Source organism: Gastrolobium bilobum, unplaced genomic scaffold (assembly GCF_033153095.1).
Source record: "Gastrolobium bilobum isolate Gb01-03AN ecotype WA unplaced genomic scaffold, APGP_CSIRO_Gbil_v1 utg183994, whole genome shotgun sequence".
NCBI lineage: Eukaryota > Viridiplantae > Streptophyta > Magnoliopsida > Fabales > Fabaceae > Gastrolobium > Gastrolobium bilobum.
This window is the reverse complement of record NW_026898699.1, coordinates 5,856-27,304: the sequence shown is the minus strand read 5'-3', so window position 1 is coordinate 27,304 and position 21,449 is coordinate 5,856. Positions and strand designations below refer to the sequence as shown.

Sequence of the window (21,449 nt, the reverse complement as noted above, 5' to 3'; positions counted from 1 at the left end):
GGTACATAATCCATCTTTACATCCATTCTATCAATGATTTCTCTAATCAGGTGATATCAGCGGAGCACGTGCTTAGATCTTTGATGAGACCTAGGTTCCTTTGACTACGCAATGGCTCATGTGTTGTCGCAAAGCAACCGTATGGGCTCATCCATGCTTGGAACCACCCTTAGTTCAGATATGAACTTCTTGATCCACACGGCCTCCTTAGCCGCTTCTGAAGCAGCTATGTATTCAGCATCTATCGTTGAATCTGTTGTTGTGTCCTGCTTGGAACTCTTCCAAGATACTGCCCCACCATATAAGATGAATACGAATCCTGACTGTGACTTGTAGTCATCTTTGTCACTCTGAAAGCTGGCATCAATGAATCCTTTCACTGAAAGCTCATCAACCCCACCATAGACCAGAAACGCATCCTTAGTTCTTCTCAAGTACTTAAGGATGGTCTTGACTGCTGTCCAGTGACCCTCTCCAGGGTCAGACTGGTATCTGCTCGTAATGCTCAAAGCATATGAGACATCTGGTCTCGCACATATCATGACATACATGATGGATCCAACAGCTGAAGCGTAAGGAATTCCACTCATGCGATCCTTCTCATTCTGTGACTTAGGACACATAGCCTTTGAAAGATGTACCCCATGACTGACAGGAAAAAACCCTTTTTTGACCCTTCCATGCTAAACCTCTTTAGCATCTTGTCAATATACGTGGATTGAGATAAACCCAACAGCCTCTTGGATCTATCTCTATAGATCTTTATACCAAGTATAAAGGCCGCTTCTCCGAAATCCTTCTTGGTGAAGCTTTCTGAAAGCCAGTCTTTCGTTGTTTGTAATGTGGGGATGTCATTTCCTATTAGCAATATGTCATCTACATAAAGTACCAGAAAGACGACATTACTCCTACTAACCTTCTTGTAAACACAAGTTTCATCCTCGTTCTTGATGAAACCGTTACTCCTAACGACTTCATCAAAACGAATATTCCAATTCCTTGATACTTGCTTTAGCCCATATATCGACCTTTGAAGCTTGCATACCATATGCTGTTGACCTTTGGCTTCAAAACCTTCAGGTTGTGTCATGTACACTTCCTCCTTCAAGAATCCATTCAAGAAGGCGGTCTTGATATCCATTTGCCAAATTTCATAGTCGTGATATGCTGCTATTGCAAGCATGATCCTAATAGATTTGATCATGGAAACTAGTGAGAAAGTCTCATCATAGTCAACTCCTTCTCTTTGACGATATCCTTTCGCAACCAACCTAGCTTTGTAGGTTTGAACGTTGCCATTTGCATCAGTCTTTCTTTTAAAGACCCATTTATTACCGATAGGAACTATTCCATACCTTGTTTTGATGCATCGAATCTATTTCAGATTCCATGGCTTCAAGCCATTTAGAGGAGTCAACATCCTTGACTGCCTCCTCATAGTTACTAGGTTCATCATCCTCGGTTTGTTGATTCTCAATCACAAGCCCATACCTCTCAGGTGGATGGATGACCCTAGTAGACCTACGGAGTTGTGTGTTTACTTCTCCATTGGAGAACGTCTCCTGCGGAGCAGACTCGGGTTCCTCAATCTGTTCTTGTGGTCCTTGAACTTCTTCAAGATCAATCTTACTCCCACTGGCTCCTTGAGAGATCAAATCCTTCTCAAGGAACTCAACATTCTTGGACACAAACACCTTGTGTTCATCCATGGAGTAAAAGTAGTATCCCTTAGTACCTTTGGGATACCCCACAAATAGACATTTAGTACTCTTAGCACTAAGCTTGTCTGATGCTAACGCTTTGACATATGCTGGCGATCCCCATACCCTGAGGTAACTCATATTGGGTCTCTTACCATTCCATATCTCATATGGTGTGGTCTGAACAGATTTAGACGGTACCCTATTTAGAAGGTATGCCGCCGTATCTAAGGCATATCCCCAAAACGATTTTGGAAGTTGAGTCTCACTCATCATAGACCTGACCATGTCTAACAAGGTCCTGTTTCTCCTTTCGGAGACACTATTTTGGTGTGGTGTGTAAGGTGCATTAAAATGCGAGAGAATTCCATTTTCTCTCAGATAATCCTGAAACTCATGGCTCAGATATTCACCACCACGATCTGATTGCAATGTCTTAATCATCTTGCCACGCTGTTTCTCTACTTCATTCCTAAACTCTTTGAATTTTTCAAAAGCTTCGGATTTATATCTCATTAGGTACACGTACCCAAATCTCGATTTATCATCAGTAAAGGTAATGAAATAGGAGTATCCTCCTCTAGCCTCTATAGACATAGGGCCACAAACATCAGAGTGAATGAGTACTAATAACTCACTAGCCCTATGACTCTCAAGCCCTTTGGGCTTGTGACGAGTCATTTTCCCAGCTAGACAAGATTCACATTGTCCATAGGATTCCAAATCCATAGAATCTAGGTATCCATTTACATGCATCCTAGACAATCTTGTTCCGTTTATGTGCCCTAGTCTACAGTGCCAAAGATAAGATTGATTATCTGTCCTTGGTCGTTTCACATCTACATTGGGCACTTCAGTTCCCATTTCCAAAACATATAAGCCATTTATTAAAGAAGTAGTACCAAAAACAATATCATTCGAAATGATAGAAAATGTACCATCCCTAATAGTGAAAGCAAAACCATTTTGTTCTAAACAAGAAATAGAAATAATGTTTCTAGAAATGCTAGGAACATAAAGACAATTATTCAAATGCAATAAAAGGCCCGTAGGCAAAATGAGGTCGGTATCTCCAACAGCATGAGTAGAAACTCTTGCTCCATTACCAACGCGGAGGTCCACCTCGTTCTTCTCCAATCTTCTAGGGCTCATAAGCACCTGCAACACATTGCAGATACGAGAACCACAACCGGTATCCAATACTCATTAAGTCGGATTAGCACAAGAATAATTTATCTCAATCATGTAAATACCTCAGGAAGAAGCATCACCATGCTTCTTGTCCTTCACACTCTTTAGGTAGTCTGGACAATTCCTCTTCCAATGGCCATTCTTGACACAATGGAAGCACACAGCATCGCTTTTGTCCTTGGGTGCACTCTTACCTTTCTTTTTGTCTTTCTTCTTATTGAGTTTTCCTTTGGGCTTAAGGGAGTTGCCTTTTGTAGGCTCCTTGCCCTTACCCTTGGCCTTTTTAGGCCCACCAATCAGAGGAGCTTGTGTTTTATCCTTCTTGATAGACACTTCAGCGGTTGTTAACATACTTAACAACTCTGGCAAGCTCACAAGCATCCCATGCATGTTGTAATTCATAATGAATTCACTGAAAGAATGAAGAAGTGATGATAGAACTAAGTCATTAATTAATTCAGCATCCATTATGAAGCCTAGACCCTCTAGCTTCTCAATGAGCACTATCATCTTCAGGACATAAGCAACTTTTTCGGCCCGCAGAACATTTCTGACGTTCCGATACCAGTCCATAAAATTAGGACCGATTAATTTGTTCGTATCGAGTATTGAGCGCAGTGACAGTGGATTAGTCATACTGAAAATTGAAAAATGTAAAGATAGATTAATTAATATATATTGTCGTGTAATAAGAGCAAATTATTAAAGACTTTAAATAATATGCCCCTCCCACTATTTTATCTAAGTCAACGACCCTTAAACTTTGACTTAGGGTTGTTCTACTTTTAGATTTTACCTTAGTGGGATTTTAAAAGTGCGATTAATTATTTTAACTCTCATCTGAGACCGCAAGATTAAATTAAATAATGGGTTGATCTTTATCAATAGTATCTTATACTCTCTCTTAACATTAGGTTGACAACTCTTTGTCACTTAGTGATGCATCTCATGCAACCAACCTAGCACTATTACCCTAAGCACATGAGCCCGGCTGAGCCTGCAACTCATGTTCTCAGTTAAGCACTAACCAGCACCCTAAGTGTCTAACACTTCTAATACTACTCTTACTCAACGAAACAATGGGTCCTAACTGAGTTGTGGAGTACCACTGAGGAGGTTTGAGTAATATTGGTGGTGGGAGGTAATCATGCAATTAATAATTAATTCCTTTAAGGGTTACTTTTATTTAGGGTTTACTAAGTCTCATCAAACGCATATGTATTATTATCATGCTAGTCGTAACCTATGTCAAACATATATCGAATTACACTAGTCGTAATTGGACGTGCACGATAATACATACAAACGCGATTTGTCCAATTCATGCATACTATTCGTTTAAAAACATAATAGCATACATCCGCGATACATTATCTCATGCATACTAGTCGTTTAAAAACATACAAGCATATAAAATAATTTTATTTGAGACGGTCATGCTGCTCGTGCATTCGTCCATCTTGCTTCTTAAGCCATGGCTCCTTGTCGTCTAAACGCCACTAGCCTAATTCTCTAATTACAAAATAATTAAAGAAACTCCAAAACATCTTTGGATGGACAAATGAATATACAAAATTTAAAATTCAAATTTACACCTCTAATTTAAATAGAGCAAAATTACACCTTTAATTTAAAATTTGAAATTTAAATTCGGGCACCATGACCATCCCCTTCCCTTTTTGCACCTGAAAAGTTAGACAACTTGCAAGCACAAAATATTATATTAAACATGTTCTCACATATATCTTGATAATTTAACAATTAAAATATCAAAACAAGAACAAAATTTCAAAATCTCGTAATTTTCCAAAATGGCCGAATCTTGTATCATTATACATAATTCAAATCTTTGTCAATTCTTTCTTAAAGAACACAAAAATTAAACTATACACACAACCATATCGCAATATGACCGAACCACACATTCACATGTATGAGAAATTTTATCACAAAAATTTTATGCTATTATCATGAACAATTCATCTAACCAAGGCCCAAAATTATCAAGATCACAAAATCAAGATCAAGAACCCTAATTTTATTCATGTGATCAAGATATGCCATGAACGTTTCATGCATCTTGAAATAAAATCATGTAGAAAACAAGGCATTTGAACATTCACATCATGGCAGAATCATATTCCTTTTTCAACAAAAATGTTTTTTTTGAAAACTTTCACAAGGAATTATAAAGAAACTAAACCATGAGTACACGTAGATATATGAACACCATAATCATATTAATCAAGTTCATGAAAAGACAATCTTTAACATTTTAAAGCATTGAAATTTATATCCACATGCAAAGAATCAATCTTTAACCTCTTTAAAAAACTTTTGACTCTTAGAAAACAAATTTCACAAACAAAGTACCATCACCCGTCGATAGCAAAGCAACCGGGCTCTGATACCACTTGAAAGAAAATGGCCTTGAAAGTCGTAGGAATGTGAGGATGAAAACAAAATTTTCAAAAGCAGAAACACACATGCCAATCAAGATATGTACTTTAGGACGTAATGATATACCTTGTTCGTGATTAAAACTCAAAGGTGATCAATGTAAGGTTTAAAAGGGTTCAAACCCTCTAATGTGAACCACACCACCCTACGTCAAGATGCAAGAACCCTTCTTGAAAAGCCACCAATTAAACACCACAAAGAAGGCTGGCTAGGCGTTCAATAGATGAAGGAGGAGGCAAGGTTAATGTGTTTAGATGAGTGAAATTTTCAGCTTAAAACTTCAAAAAAGTGGCGCATGGAATTGATGAGAAGTGGCTAGGATATTCTTCAAAACTCTCTTAAGAAAAACCTAACCAAAGGAGATGAGAGAGTCTTAGTATTCAAGTCAGATTTTTCACTTAAAAATCTGATCAAAGTGGCACAGCGCACACCAAGGGAGAAAAAGGTGGAGTTGTTGCAATTCAAATTTTCCCATCAACCTATCTTTTAATCCTCATGAGACTAGGTCTAAACCTTGTCAAAATTCTGACCTAATGACCATCATATGGCCAGCCATATAGTGCGCCCCTTTGGTCCACAATGCAGTCCAAATACATTGAATAGTTGCATTCAAATTTGAACCAACTTACTCATTTATTCTCTCAACCAACCAAATCTGATTTGGAGCTTATTTGGTTGACTAAATGACACTCATAACAACCCAAATCAGTGCCCCAAACAACCTTGGATGATGCTCAAATATCTCCTTTTGATACTAAGGATTTGTTCCAACAAGATCTTATCTTATCTTTTTGTTACGAAACAAATTTTCATAGCCAATTTGAATTCAAAAATTTAAATTCAAACGTTCAAACATTTAAATTCTAAATTTAAATTCTCAATTTAAATATTTGATAATTAATTTGACTAATTAAATTAATTAATAATGTCTTGGACCATCCAACCCCATTACAATTACCATGCGCCTTTTCCCTCTTAGGTGGGCTTCCAAACTTCTTCTTGGCTAACAATCTTTATTAGGCCCAATACCTTTAATGTTATATCATCAAGACAATAAGGTGTTAGTGTGTGACCCATTAGGCCCAACATAGCCACTGACATAAATGGGCTTGGGCCCAACAAGCCCACAACCCATTTAATGACAACACAGAGCACCAGTAATGTTTTGTTGCCCCATAGCTAGTTAAGTTAATGACATGATCATCCTATTACATATATTTGGTTACTGTATGTATTTCCTTTCGTCTCAGTTATCTTCCCTTTAAACCTAGGGTGAGGAAACGTATCAACCCTTTCGGTTTAGGGTAAGCTTTAATTCGAAATAGGGAATCTTCAATTTACTGACTCTAAAGGCAGATCATCTCATGATCTCTTTTACTATGCATAGATTCCCGAGTCCTGTAAATGTCATCCCGATTTCTTCAGTTTACAGATAACCTAATCCTCTTACAGAGATTTGACGAATACCTTCAGCTTATCACCCTAGGCCTATGCTCTTTCAGGACATGCCCAAAAGTATACCTATGAGTCTCCATGTTTCAGGAAGACGAGGTATACAATCAAAACATGCCTTCTAGAATACAGTCTAGGTGACAGCTTATGGTCCAAGAAAAGACATACCCAAATATTAAGAGACTGCTTTAATGATACTTCTGTAAGATTTCCTCATAGAGTCTCTTTGTGGGTCTGTTCAGTGCGAGCTATACCTTCATAGGTCCACCCATGACTTTAGCTAAAACATCTCCATATTTGTAGCTCATGAGGTCTTTACCTTGTATCCGAATACAAGTAGATAAGTCGTGCTAGTCTTACCCGAGATTACTAATCCCCATTCTCAGTGTCTCTAGACTAGGAACATAAAATTAGGAATAAACATCCGGTATCCTTAAATCCTCATGATCGTGATCTCATCACAGATACTCAAGAGATACATATTTTATTCCAAGGGGTTTATCCAGTTACTCATATAATATATTAACAATAATATTGATACAAAATATGAAACAGGATAAAGAGTGCTTATTATTTATTTGCGACAATATAAAAAGGTCCACATATGTCCTAATCTAATCAAAATATTGTCTCTAGGACATCCATATACTAACAAGTAAGTTGCAATAGATAACTACACTTAATAACCTCATCAAATATATATGTATCAAATCACGGAACTACATACGTAGATCGGACAATATCTTGATATAATATTACAACTCAAGTCTGAACAAACAGTACTGATACCAATGTGGGATGGACAACCTCCATGCTCACCAAATTAGGCAACATAGCCAATAAATGTCACAAGTCAAATAACAATACACTGAAAGCAAAGCATAATCAATATCCAGGCATATCAGTAACGCAGCATGCATAAATCAGGTCAACTCCGGCCTCCTTCCACCAGAGGTCTCAACCTCAGAGGTACCTATACCTAGAAAGGTGCCCTACACGGGGTGAGATCTCTAAAAAGAAATCTCAGTAAGACAAGGGATCCTCAAGGATCTCTCCACCCCAAGCTCACTTACACGTGCAATATAAGTTCCAAAAGATAACAGCAATATAATTTCATAATCTGTGCAATGCAGCATATATCCATGTCATGTGTGTATGCATCCTACTGGCCAGAGAATAAAAGGTAGGGATTACGTACGTCTACAACCCAAAGTACTCTTGTACCTCACCCACGGAGTTACCATCTTATATGTCTCCACATACTCAGGGATTATTGTCTATGTGGAAATACCCCACATACATATCATATGGCAATGCACTCATAAAAATAGCTCAACAGTATATCAAATATTCTTCACATAATTTCAGAAGACAGATCTTGCATATAAACCATCCATCTATGAGGTATGGTGGAACCAACAATGGCAAAACCGAGGACACGAAACTTACCTCCCAAGCTAACAGTCCCAACAAAGAGTCCACACCAGTCCACGGTCACCAAACAACACAATCACAGTCTAATGATACCATAAACATTATCAATATACAACATCTAGACGTTCATTACATTACAACAACATTTCCTTTTTCGTTTAATGCCCTTTGGCTTTTCTCAAAGCCATAAGCCTTCAATCTTAGTGGTTCTGACTTAGTTAACTTATTACAGAGGTTCATATTAACCAATTAAGGGTCCATAAACTCAATCTACACTTCTGTTTGGACAGAGCAGTTCATAACTCGAAATTCCCAGAATATCCTAATATTTCACGGGGACATATCCAGATATGAATATCCGGATATCATATCCGGATAGGATATATGAATATCCGGATATGGATATCCGGATATCATATTCGAATATTTCGCGACAGAATGTAGTTCTTGCATTTTGCGAAGATATCCTTACAAGACTCCATTTCCCCCGTTTCCAGACATTCAAGCATGCATTTTTAGGTGTGTTATACCTTACTAACACTTAAGTTCTTAACTTTCACTTATTACATGCATCAAGGTTCATTCTTTATATAAAATTCAAGGACAAAGGTTGAAGCATATACCCAAAGGCTCAAAACAGAGACAAAAGATGATCTTGGAGCTTCCTACTCAGCTCTATGATTCTGCCACTTCAAGGCCACGAAAATGATCATCAAGCTTGGTCTTTTACTCCACAAAATTGCTCCTTGAAAGCTTCAAAGGCCATAGAAATGGCTCCCTCACCACAACCCAAGAGCTCAGCCCACAACCCTCACCAACTCAGAGACTACAACTCGGAAATGGAGTGCCTTTCCCCTTCACAGTTCTTGCTCACACCTAACTATGGTGTTTTGGTGAAGAAAACATGGAAAAAGATGATCGCTTGGAGTTCACAAGAGGAAGAGAGGAAGGTGACAAGCTTGGAGAACAAAGACAACAGTAAGGAGGCACGTAGGATGTGTGAAAATATGCCCTAGAAATCTGTGCCAACATATATATAGGAGCACTTAACTTAATCCGTCGATATTAGCTCTAATAGCTTCACTAATCATTTTAATCTCAAACTTGATATTCCTAACCTAGTCATTTTTCTAGGATTTATCATATTTTTCTTATAATTTTCACAGCACTTTGCCGGTATACATTTTATACGTAGCCGCTATCAGTTCTGACCTCAGCACTCATTATTATGACCCCAAACTTGATATACTTGACCTAGTATTTTTCTAGGAATATTCATGTACTTATTATAATTTTTTGGGATACTTCACAGGTACGCATTTATACCGTGAAGCAGAATCGGTATCTTCACTTTTCATCAGAAAAGCGACTTAGGTATTATTCCACTTTCTAATTACTTATCTTATTACCATTATACATAATCATTATCAAGTCCATGCTCCGGCATAGATACTTTTATTTAATTAATTATTTAGCGGTGCAGGTTCTTACACACTCCGACCTTCGGGTTTCTTCTTATTATTTTCCATCCCTGTGTCTTCATAACATATTGACGCAGCTTTCCCTCTCTGAAATTTTTTTCCACAGTGTCTCTGAGGTCCCAACATTGATTAGAGGTATGTCCCGGCCCATTGTCGAAGGTACAGAATCTGGACTTATCCAATCCTCCTCTGTCAAATATAAGCGGGGGTCTTTCTGTTTTCTTCATATCGGTCATTACCACTCCAAATTTGAGAGCGTGGCACATTTAGTGGGGTGTATTTTTCATACATTCCAATCTGGTATCTATCGTCCGAGATTCTTCCACGGGAATCCTTCTTTTTGTTGTCGAGTCGTTCTTTTTCTCTCGGAGCCGGGCATCTCCTTTTTGTGCTTATTCTCTTGTTCTCTTCACCCTGTGCATTTGCTATCTCCATTTGTTTGGGTTCCAGATACTTCTTTGATCGGGTCCTGAACTCCTCTAACGTCCTTACCAAATCTTTATAAATTGACTTTGCCAGTCGAGATGATCCATCTAACCCGGCTACGATTAGATGCACATGGACATTTTCTTGCAAACCTAGCGCTTGCAATGCCGCATCTTTAAATCGATTCAGATACATCTGGAGGGTTTCTCTGGGTTGCTGTTGTATCTTTCGGAGTGCGAACTCGGACTTCAGATGCTTTTTGCTAGTCGCAAAGTTCAACAAGAGCTTTTCTCCAAATTCTTCAAAAGATCCAATGGAATTAGCAGGTAGGGTTAAAAACCATGCCTGTGCAGCTCCAGTTTAGGTTGTAGCAAATATTTGGGATATGATAGGCTCATCAATCCCTTGGATGTACATGTCTGTGTCGAACGCATCTATATGGACCTGAGGGTCCTTACTTCCATCATATTTCGGCAAGTGTGCCGAATCAAATTCCTCTCGGAATGGAGCATTTAGTATCTGGCCAGTAAAAGGGCTCTTATTATACTGCCCCTTACTATATTTCCTTCTGTAAACATCGAGTTCAGCATGCCCTCTGACAACATCCCGGTTGAGACGCGTTTCATCCACGTTTCTCTGTATGTTCCTTTCTGCTGTAGCATTCTGGGCAAGAGGTTGTGTATTCGCATTCAGATTATTATTTTCCAAGTTCCCCAGATTTCGGTCCACAGCTGCTTCAACATTAAATCTTCTCTGGATCCCAGTTTGACTAACCCGGATTTGATTATCCGGGTTATGATCCACATTCTGATCATTACTATCTCAGATCTGGGCCCCTTTAGGTCCCAATCCCTTCAGCTCCAGTAAGCATCGCTCGAAATCTTGCATTCTCCTTGTGTTTTCCTCCTGAATTCTCCTAAAATCTTCTCGTCGTTGGAGGTTATTGCGGTTCTCCATATCCTCCATCTGTCGTATGATCTTGGCGAATGCATTCTAGGTAAGGTAGGAGTCAGGATCTATGGCAAGCGCAACGCGAGCAGCTGCATTCGCAGGATTCAGAGATCGGGGAGGAGGTGGAGCTGGGTCCACAACCTGGTTGCGTGGAGCTGGAGTAGAGGCAGTGTCCGAGACGTCCTCACTAACATGGACTGCATCGTAATCCACTTGGTTTTCTGGTTGATTCTGAGGTTGATTTACCTCCTCCAACACGAGATCGAATGGAAGATTGGGTGGCTGTGGTTGCTTGCTGTTACTCCTTGTACGAATTGTCATCATCAGTCAAAATAATGGGAATATCTAGTTTACCGATTCCCCATAGACAACACTAGTGTTATGTCTTAGAGACAAAGATGTCTAGCCCAATGGACTAGTATGTTACTCTTGGATCTAGTGCCCTCTCTAAGGTATCTATAAATGAGATACCCTTGAGTCAAGCAGATCACTGTGCACAGAAGAACAATAACGACTTTGCCAAATGGTGTGTGCGCGCGCGCACAATGACATCATAACAATAAGAGAGAGAGCATAACGTACCTGCAGGTTTTACCTCTTATTTATAGAGTTTACCTGTGAGTAGTGGATTCTGGACCTTTAGTGCCTCTGATTATGGCCCAGACCCATCTATTATATTGTCATATTAGGATTGATATCCTTGATGGATATTCTTCCATAGTTATGCTTGAATTAGATCTTAGATTGCCCCTTGTTAGACTTGTCAATTAATGGGCCTCATACATGGGTTCATAATAGTTTTAAACTACCAAGATGATGAAAAGGTAGCTCTCAAATTCAAAAGACAACAGCTTGCATCCTCAAAGGAAAAGTTTTTCTCCTCTCCAAAGCTTGCCCCCAAGTGTTTTTCAAGGTTCCATGATGAAAAGTTGAATAAAAGTGGTGTCTTGGTGGTTTTCTTGAAGAAAGAGCAATGGTGTTGGTGTAGAAAGCTTTGGGCAGCCATGGAGAAGAAGGGAGGCTCTATGTGAGTGTTTAAAATCTAACCTAGGGTTTAACGCCCACCTATTTATAGCGGCACACACTTAAACACCCGATATTAGTTTTAATAGATACACTCATTATTTTTCTTCTAAACTTTAGTTTCTTATCATAGATATTTTTTCAGGAATTATTATATTTTTATTATAATTTTTCTACACACTTTGTCGGTACACATTTTTCTACTCCGAAATAGCCTGTATTAGTTCTGTAACGCCTGACAACTTGCAAAGATCAACAACTGTCCCCACACACTAACACGAGACTTTTCAGCGTGCTTTTGTCCTGACTCGCACACTTCCCGAGAAAACTTCCCAAGAGGTCACCTATCCCAGAATTTCCCCAAGTTAAGCACGCTTAACTATGGAGTTCTTCCATTCCGGGCTATCGAAAAGTAGATGCATCTTGTTAGTATAGGTAGTATCAATTAATTCTTATAAGCAATTTCCAACTGTAGTGTCCCACCATACCAGCACAGTCTCTGGAATTCCTCTCTTTTGAGTGTTGATTCGATTCATTCAAGTACCCCCGTTGCTAGAAGCCAGCCAGGAGCAGCTCCTTGTCCATGACCTTTCGCAACGCGACCACTACCCGCCCTCGTCAGCGCTCGGGATGTTACATGCCCACCAACTTCCGCCTGGTTCGTCCTCGAACCTCAGCGTACTGAAAGAGAGGCTTGCTCTGATACCACTTGTAACGCCTGGCAACTTGCAAGGATCAACGACTGTCCCCACACACTAACACGAGACTTTTTAGCGTGCTTTGTCCTCACTCGCACACTTCCCAGGAAAACTTCCCAGGAGGTCACCCATCCCAGAATTGCCCCAAGTCAAGCACGCTTAACTATGGAGTTCTTCCGTTCCGGGCTACCGAAAAGTAGATGCATCTTGTTAGTATAGGTAGTATCAATTAATTCTTATAAGCTATTCCCAACTGTATCGTCTCATACCAGCTTTCGGGTGTTGATTCGATCCATTCATGTCCCCCGTCGCTGGAAGCCTACCAGGAGTCGCTCCTTGTCCATGCCCTTTTGCACTGGCGATCACTCCTCACCCTCGTTAGCGCTAGGGATGTTACAAGTTCTGACATCATCGCTCATTATTTTTACCCCAAACTTAATATTCTTAACCTATATATATTTCTAGGAATATTCATATTTTTATTTCTATTTTTCGAGTTACTTTGCTGGTATCTATTTCTACCGTGAAATACCCGGTGTTACACTTTCCATATTTATCCAAAGTCAATTATATAATTATTTCCTAAACTTATAATTAAATTATTTAAATTCTTAATTTAGCAGTACATGTTCTTCAGCTGGCGTGCAGTAAGAAATGTGAACATATATATATATATAAATATTTCTACAGTTACTGCAAATAAGTAATCTACATTTACTCCCAAAACAACGTCATTTTGGCGTTGAAATATTAAAAAATTATAATTATAAAGACTATTATAACCCTGAAATAAATAAAAATTACAAAAACACCTTAATTTCTGCCTCAAAGCGACGTCGTTTTGGGCTCAATATAGATAACTAATCCGCATTAACTGCAGAAAAATGAACCCTATATATATAGATAAATATATATATATATATATATATATATATATATATATATATATATATATATATGGGATAGGATCATTTGACACCGGTGTAAAATTTTAAAATTTGACATCAAATCATAACCTTTGATTTTCGCCAATCAATGGTTATCTTTTATTGGGAATCAAATTTATTAATCAATATCAATTCCCAATAAATGATAATCGTTGATTTATTGAAATCAATGGATAGAATTTAGTATCAAATTTTAAAATTTGACACTGGTGTCAAAGGATCCTGCCCATATATATATATATATAGACACACACACACCCCCTCTTAATTGAAACATGAAAATCTAGTGTTGGAACTAGGAATTATTTTAATTTCACCAGACCATACACATTGGATTGAGTCAAGCAAGTGGGTCATATTGAAACTGTTGTATGTACAGCAGTCAAATATATATATATATATATATATATATATATATATATATATATATATATATATATATATATCTTAATTGAAACAAGAAAATCTAGTGTTGGAATTAGGAATTATTTTAATTTCACCAAACCAAGTCAAGCGGGTGGGTTATATTGAAACTGTTGTATGTACAATAGTCATATATATATATATATATATATATATATATATATATATATATATATATATATATATATATATAGGGAAAGAATATTGTGACAACCAAGTTGTGTTACTACCAAGTGACTACCAATTAATCTCACTGTTAGATCGATTATGTTAATCCAACGGTTATATTTATTTCCATCTTTGTATGGTCATGGTTTCCCATATTTAAAGTGAAAGCATTAAATATGGGAAATCATAACCATACAAAGGTGAAAATAATTATAACCGTTGGATCAACATAATCGATCTAACGGCATACAAAGACATAAATAATCATAACCGTTGGATCAACATAATCGATCTAACGGTGAGATTAATTGGTAGTCGCTTGATAGTAACACAATTTGGTTGTCACAATATCCTTCTCCATATATATATATATATATATATATATATATATATATATATATATATATATATATATATATATATATCATTGGAGTCTAGAACATTACCGAATGCTAAACAAAAGCTAATCTGAAACATCAGAGGTTGTTTATTGGTCACTATATATCAAACTAATGCAAAATATTACGTACTAATTATATCAAACTACATCGCATCAAGTATATAAAAGGTTCATATTTATAATACATAATTTTTTGAGTAAATACTTTTTTTGGTCCCTAACAAAAAATACGGTCTCACTTTAGTCCCTTACAAAAAAAATTAGTCAGTTGATCCCTAACAAATTCAAAATGGACCCATTTAGTTGAAATCGTGGTCCTCCACAATTTCAAAAAAGACCCATATTAGCCCCTCAAAAGGACTAAAATGGGTCAACTTTGAATTTGTTAGGGACCAACTGACTATTTTTTTTTGTAAGAGACTAAAGTAGATACTGTATTTTTTGTTAGGGGCTCAAAAAGATATTTACTCCAATTTTTTTCTTCCGTGAGAATGTAACACCTGAAAATAAGTCGTTTTCCTTTCGGAACTTGGTTTTTTTGAACATTAAATGGGTGGGCCACCCTTTTGGTGTCGTTACCAAAAATGAACTGAAGGGTACACATGCCTTCCTTCTTTCATATGTATTTCGTCAAAAATGACTCCTGAGGTGGGAAAAAAAAATTCATTTAATGTTTTTTAATAAAAAATTACGCATTTATTATACTTTTTCAAAAAATTACACATTTATTGCACAATGTCACGCCTCAACTGGGCGTCACATATCACGCCCAAAAGGGGCGTCACGTCCTGGTGGGTAACGCCCAAACCAAGCGTGACATGTGACGCCCAAAAGAGGCGTCAACCACCAGCCCTATAAAATCCTTTTTTTTTTCATTTTGACTATTTCACTCTCACTCTAACCTCTCTCTAACCAAATTGTGCTCTCAAGGTGACGTTGAAATTTTCGTAGCAAAGCTCTACCAACTTAGGTAAGTTCCTAATACCTGCTATGTATACATTTAAATGACAGTGCTACGTTACAAATATGTTAGTATTTATCGTATATTAGAGACTTAGAAAATAATGATAGTGACTTGGAAATTTTTTACCATGCTATGAATGTTGTAATGACTTAGTAATTTTTTTGTTACGTAGTTATTCTTATTATTATTTCATTATGCATTAAGGTTTAGTGTATATTAGTGATTTACAAAATAGTGATAATGACTTCGTAATGGTGGAACCCATTGGCCTCCTATAAGCGTAACACCACATACATATCGTAAGCAATTGTACTTAACAACTCATTAGAATTTCAAGAAAACAGTACATGAAAAACACATCATGCATACAACCATCCCCTATGGGAAATGGTGGAACCAACAGTGGCTAAACCGAGAACACGAAAGCTTACCTCTCAAGCTATCCGTCCAAACCAAGAGTCTACACTGGCCCAAGGTCACCAAACAGCACAATAACAGTCTGTTTATAACAGGAATATCATCAATAACCATACTTGATTACTTAATCATTTTCAAGACTGCCATTTCATCTCTTTATGAAATATTCTAAGATTTTACTATGTTAAACTAGACATCTTAAGGTTTCCAAAGATATATTTTATGTCTCAATCAGAGTTGTATAACTCCGGTTATGTTTTACACAAAGTGACTGCTGCAAACGGAATTTCCAGCAACCAAAACGAGATTTAAATTGATACTGCGATCAAATCACTTATTCAATGGCTACGAAATTTTACATAGTTATAGCCCTATGTGTTAGCTTCAAATAGGTCCAAACGGAACTCAATTTGGAGCTCTGTAGCTCAAGATATTAATTTTTTACTAAAACAGGTCTGTTGCTGTCCAGACCAAAATATCGGGATATTACCAAAGGAATATCGGGATATCGATATCCGGATATTTCAGGAGGGATATCCGGATATCAATATCGGGATATCAATATCCGGATATTGGTTTTCCAATATCGGGATATTTTGCGACAGAATGCCAAAAATGCATTTTTTTCAAGAGTTTTTCCTATAAGGTTCAACTTTTAACACTTTTAGACCTTCAAGCATGCATTTTTAAACACATTTAAGCTAATGATCATCTTGGTTATTTATTTCCTTCATTTAACATACCAAGACTCAATCTTTTACATAAAAACTCATGATCAAAGGTTCATGAACATACCCAAGGCTCCAAAACAGAAGCTAGAGGTGCTCTTGGAGCTCTCTATGCAGCTCCTAGGTACTGACTTCAAGGGTGCACGAAATGACACCCAAGCAAGAACCTTTCTCTTCAAAGATCACACCTTGAAGCTCCCACAACCAAGGAAAAGGCTCCCAACACCCAAACAAAGAAACTCATCCCTCAAACTCTTCCCAACAGTGGCACAAACTCAGAATAAGGCTGACTCAACCCTCACAAGTCTCTCACCCAAGTGTTTACAAGGATCAAGAGGGAAAAACCAAGCAAAAAGATGGTAACTTGAGCTTGTTCAAGAAGGAAATGAAGGTATAAGGCTTGGAGAGCACCAACTCAGAAATGGAGGCACAAGAGTCACGTATGAGTGCAATATTCTGACCTAGGATCATGTGTCACCCTTTTATATAGTCCACTTTAAGTCTTAATCACATTGTATTAGTGCTAAATGATACGCTTAGCATTTTAATCCAAAACTTAGGATTCTGAACCTAATCAATTTTCTAAGATTTGTCATATTTTTATTTTATTTTTCGTAGCACCTTTTGCGGTACGCGCTTTTCCATAGCCAGTATCAGTTCTGGCATCAGTTCTCATTATTTTGACCTGAAACTCGTTTTACTAGTCCTATATAATATTCTAGGAATATTCATGCACTTATTATAATTTTCCGGGATACTTCACCGGTACGCATTTATATCGGGTAGCAGAACTGGTATCTTCACTTTTCGTCAGAAAAGCGACTTTCAGCATTATTACTCACTTACTATAATTATTAAGGCCTCATAATAATTATTAGGGTCAATTATAAAATTATTTCCTAATTTTCATATTTAATTAATTAATTTCCTTAATTAACGGTGCAGGTTCTTACAAACCACAGGGGGGCCACCTACCGACAATATTCCAGAGGTTGTCGTTGACTACCTCACACAGGCTGGATTTATACATGTTGCACGCATGCGACATATCCATGTATGCAATTTTTGACGTATGTATTTGTGTGATTATTGATGGTCCTCAAAAGTTGAGGCCCATTAAGTGTAAATTGTTCCACAAAACCCATGTTTTGGTTATAAATCACTCCCTTCAACCTTCTTCTTTCCATATAGAGAAACTGTTTTGAATAGTGGACCAGAGCAATACCGAAAGTGGGAGTTAAGGTACCTGGAGCAAATTTAACATTATCTTTTTCATATGACTATTAGGTTAGTTTGCTTTGTTCAGGACACCTAAGGCCCATCAGAAGGAACCACAAAATGAAGAGAGAAGAAGGAGTGTTGCGCAGAAAGAAAAAAGCCTGCTGTAGTACAACAGCAGTCAAAGGAAGCAATAGGAAGCCGCCACGTCAGCCACAACAGAGAAGGTGGAGGTGCTACATCTGCTATAGTACGAAAGCAAAGAAGCTGAGCAATCAAAAGCTGCCACGTCAGCTGCAGCAGAAGGAGTGGAGGTGCATCCCTGAATCCGATACTCCCACTCACAAAGAGAGACAAAAGCAAGAGGGACCACTTCCATTTAAGGCCAAGCTGGCAAAAAGCAAGGCTACCATTGGAGAGGATTTCTATTCGGAGCTGAGCTGGCAAGAAGCAAAGCTACCATTGGAGAGGATTTAAACAGAGCAAGACCCTTGATGAAAGGAACAATGAAGATCAAATGAAGAACCCTATAAAAGGAACAAGCATTCCTCATAAAGAACATCATCAGCGCCCTTCCTAGGACTCGTCATCTCTTTGTTTTCTTTTTGTAAAAATGCTCACTAGGAGCTAACTTCCTCTAAGTAGGTGAGAATTCCATAGAAGTAATCCCTTTTGTCTTAGGATAACTTTGTAAGGAACACATATTTTATAAATGAATTTTGAGTTGCTCTTTGGTTTAATTTATTGATTTTGTGAAACCCTTTGGGCTGGCAACCTCATCCCGGGACCACTCGGTTGATGAAACACTGACAAAGGCGTGTGGAGCATTCTCAAGATCCTGGGGTAGTTTAGCCTGAAGAAAGGAGGGAGAAACATCTGGAATGGGGAGCACTGCCATGTGAATCCATGCTCTTTTGAGAAGGCAGCATGGTTTCCTTGCATATAACTCCAAGTACTATGGAGTAACGTGGAGAGTAAGGCCTTACCCTCTGCTTACCTATAGCAAAACAAGGGAAGGAGCAAAATCCACTTGTAAAATATGCTACCAAGCAGGGTTAACCAAAGGGATGAAAACATGGAACCCGTAACACCTACTTGACTTTTTCTGAAATTAATCTTAACTAAAACTTCTATCACAACCTTTTCCTCACGATAACTGAACTGTGTTTTACCAGCTAATGCTCTTACTTTCATTTCGTTGACTGCTCTTGAAGTTACTTAAATTGATGCCTTTTTATTCGATGACCGTGCTAAGTCATTCACTGCTCTCATCTGGTCCAGAATGGTTAACATTGTTTAACTAGCTGCCCAGAGATTTCTCTTTGTGAAGCTTAGCTGAGAATAGTACTTTCTTTTATTGCTCCATTTTACAAATTAAGTTTCCTTTAGCGCTTCTTACTTCACAACTGCTCCCTGAGGACGATAAATCTGGGGCTACAATACCCTATATTGCTTGACACGTACGCTTGCGTATAGTTGGAGAGGGTTGCTCTTAGTCAGAGTAGATTGCTCATGTTAGCAATCCTGATTATTACTCTGCACTCTTGCTCTCTGAAAAGATATTCCCGAGCAGCTCTCGGTTCGACCAAGAAATTGGCGCCGTTGCCGGGGATCATTTGGCAAGAAAGGGCGTATTTAAGGAAACATTTTTGTTGTTTAATTGCAGTCTTTTTGTTTTGATAGACCTCCTCCATTTGTATGAGCACAGAACCTACAGAACTTGGACTGGAAATAGTACTTTTTGATCCAGAACCCGAGAAAACCTTCAGAAATAGAAGAAGAGCTCAACGGTTGAGAAACATTACAATGGAGGAGGTTATAAACAATGATAACAATGGAAATCATAATCATGAGCCTGAACAAGGACCGAATGAAGGAAGAGGGCCATCATTGAATGATATGGCTGCTCCCTTCAGAAATGGTCCAGGACGAGGGTATGTTCCCCCTCCTTTGAATATCTCGAACTTTGAAATGAAACCTGCAATGTTCCAAATGATTATGAACGCTGGTCAGTTCCATGGACTGCCCATGGAAGACCCTCACAGTCATTTGGACAATTTCACTGAGATAGTTGATAATTTCAAAGTTCATGGTATTTCAGAAGAAAACATGCGGATGCGGCTTTTTCCATCTTCCTTAGCTGGAAAAGCCAAAGAATGGAGGAGAACATTGCCCCCAAACTCCATCACCAGTTGGGAGCAATTGGCCGAACAATTTGTTACCCGATTTTTCTCCCAAGCAAAACAAGCCCAAGTGAGGGCTGATATAGCTTCCTTTCAAATGTATGATGGAGAAAATCTGTATGAAGCGTGGGAACGCTTTAAAGAGTTGATACGAATTTGCCCGAATCATGGAGTTTCTGATTGGGGCATCATTCACATGTTTTATCATGGCTTAACCCCACCATTGAAAGCAACTGTTGATGCAGCTACATGGGGAGATCTTTTGGATTTTACTTATCCAGAAACCTACCAGTTGTTGGAAAAACTTTCAAAAAAACATATTTCATGGCCTTCCACACGACACAGTGCTCCTAAGAAAGCAGGAGTTCTTGAGCTAAGCTCAGCTGATGCTCTTTCAGCACAAATGGCTTCGCTCCAGAACACTATAAAAAACTAGAAGCCCATGGAACAGAAAAAACCAACTGAGCAACTTCTCTTGACTCAATCAAGTTCGAGTTTCCCCACTTGTGGAGGTCCTCATGAATATGAGGACTGTAACAATCTAGCTGTTGTGTGCTATGCAGGAGGGTATGACAACAACAACAGGAGCAATGACAACTATCAAGGGAACAATAACCGAGGCTGGAGGAATCAGAATAATGCTGGAGGTAGTGGAGGAAACTACCAAAATCGACCCCCGTATCCCAGGAAGAACCAACAAAACTGGGATAAGGGTGAAGGGAAGTCCCAATCCTTTGAGACTTCTGTCAAGGAGTACATGAATCAGAACAGCGCAGCCATGCGAAACCTAGAAACCCAAATTGGTCAGCTGGCTGGAGCACTCAAACAGAGGCAACCAGGGACACTCCCTAGTGACACAGAAAAGCCGTCTCAGGATAACCAGGAGCATTGTAATGCTATAAGCCTACGAGATGGAAAGACTTTACCACCCCCAGATTTAGTGGCACGACCTCGGAAGCGCGAACCAGCAAAACAGCCCATAGGAAAGGAAGTTGAAGAAGCCACTGACCCTTCACACCTTGAAGCTCAGACAGGACCAGAAGAGAAGGTCCAAAGCAATGAGTCTGCTGAAATCAAACCGGATGACGCAACACCTGTAGCAGACCTTGGAGCAACAAAAGTCAGTGAACCAGTTTCAGTTCCAACTTATGTTCCCCCATGCAAGAGAAGGAGTGAACCGATTGA

General features: G+C 38.4%; 1 non-coding gene across 1 annotated transcript; it reads right to left on the bottom strand.

Annotated features, from left to right (window-relative positions):
• Nucleotides 1–20,333: 20,333 nt before the first annotated feature.
• Nucleotides 20,334–20,438, bottom strand: LOC133318491 (small nucleolar RNA R71). Its single transcript, XR_009752476.1, has one exon. It is a non-coding gene; the product is annotated as a small nucleolar RNA R71 (small nucleolar RNA).
• Nucleotides 20,439–21,449: the final 1,011 nt, after the last annotated feature.